Genomic DNA, 1394 nt, shown 5'->3' with positions numbered 1-1394 from the left:
GGAATGAGGAGAAACCGGTGAGATGCTGCTCATTGGCACACGCAGTGACAACCGTATTTTCATGGGATTCAAGAAGTACGAGAAGTGCTAACGCTTCCGTCACAATTGCCCCAATGTCGTTGGAAATTAGAGCAGCAGTCTTAAGCATGTTAGCCACGCCCAACACAGCTTCAAACTGTTCCCAGATAGCGATCAATTCACTTCCTGTTCGCATCCCTCAAGCACGATCTCTACCCATTTCCGACTATCATAAAATACTTTAAAATCACGATGAGACATACTGCCCAAAGGAGTTAGAAACTTAGTAACAAGGTACAAGTAGATCGTAAGGAAAGATCGAATTTTCTAACTATGCTGCTGCAAGTGCCAACGGCCTTGCCGCAGTGGTAACACCGGTTCCCGTCAGGTCACCGAAGTTAAGCGCTGTCGGGCTCGGCTAGCACTTTGATGGGTGACCATCCGGTCTGCCGACTGCTGTTGGCAAGCGGGGTGCACTCAGCCCTTGTGAGGCAAACTGAGGAACTGAGGAGTTACTCGATTGAGAAGTAGCGGCTCCTGTCTTGTGAACTGACATACGGCTGGGAGAGCGGTGTGCTGACCACATGCCCCTCCACATCCGCATCCAGTGACACCTGTGGGTTGAGGATGACACGGCGGTCAGGAGAGTTTCTGCTGCTGGTGGGTAAATACACGCTACTGAAATTACGACACATGCAAAATATAAACAAGAAAAGTAAAACCTAGCACTATAATCTACAGTATAATGACACCTCACGCGACAGTAGCGATCGAAAAACACGTAAACTCTTTAAATAATATTAATAACACTAATAAACAGAGATAAATAAGCAGTTTCCTTTCTCGCAATAAAACTGCTAAACTGAGCTACGTATACCAGCTAGGTACTGCTACAGGAGGCATCTCTGGTGTGCTGCTGGAGCCCGACGGCGCTAAAATGACAACGTATATTGTAACAGCTGTTAACATTCTGTGTCTCGGTTGCCCCTTCTCACACCGATGGTGCGTGACCCATTGTCTAATTTCCTGAATTTATACCAACTTTCGAAAGTAGTTGAACACATCAGGCATTTAGTTAATTAGCATTTTTGCTGCAGAATTAGTGACTTTGTTTCGCTTCCAGTAGCCAAATTATTGGTTCAGCCTCTTCTGTAGCTTAAATCCGCACTCTATTCGATTCTGCCAGTTGGTAGAAACTCTCTTCACCTAATTTGCAAAGCTAACTGATATGGTTGGGAGCAGGATACAGGGGCTGCTGGAGTGGGAGGCTGAGCAACACATTGAGGATAGAATATAAGATTTAATTTATTACGCAAGAAAATTCATGCAAGGTACTGGTAACAACATATTGACATATAGCTTGTTCAATTTAAATG

The 1394-nt window shown here is 44.9% G+C and overlaps 1 pseudogene; it reads left to right on the top strand.

Annotated features, from left to right (window-relative positions):
* Window positions 1-365: 365 nt before the first annotated feature.
* On the top strand, window positions 366-483 carry LOC126185776 (5S ribosomal RNA; annotated as a pseudogene).
* The last annotated feature ends 911 nt before the right edge of the window (window positions 484-1394 follow it).

This window comes from Schistocerca cancellata, chromosome 4, assembly GCF_023864275.1.
Source record: "Schistocerca cancellata isolate TAMUIC-IGC-003103 chromosome 4, iqSchCanc2.1, whole genome shotgun sequence".
NCBI lineage: Eukaryota > Metazoa > Arthropoda > Insecta > Orthoptera > Acrididae > Schistocerca > Schistocerca cancellata.
The sequence above is the reverse complement of the archived record's forward strand: the minus strand, read 5'-3'. Positions and strand labels throughout refer to the sequence as shown.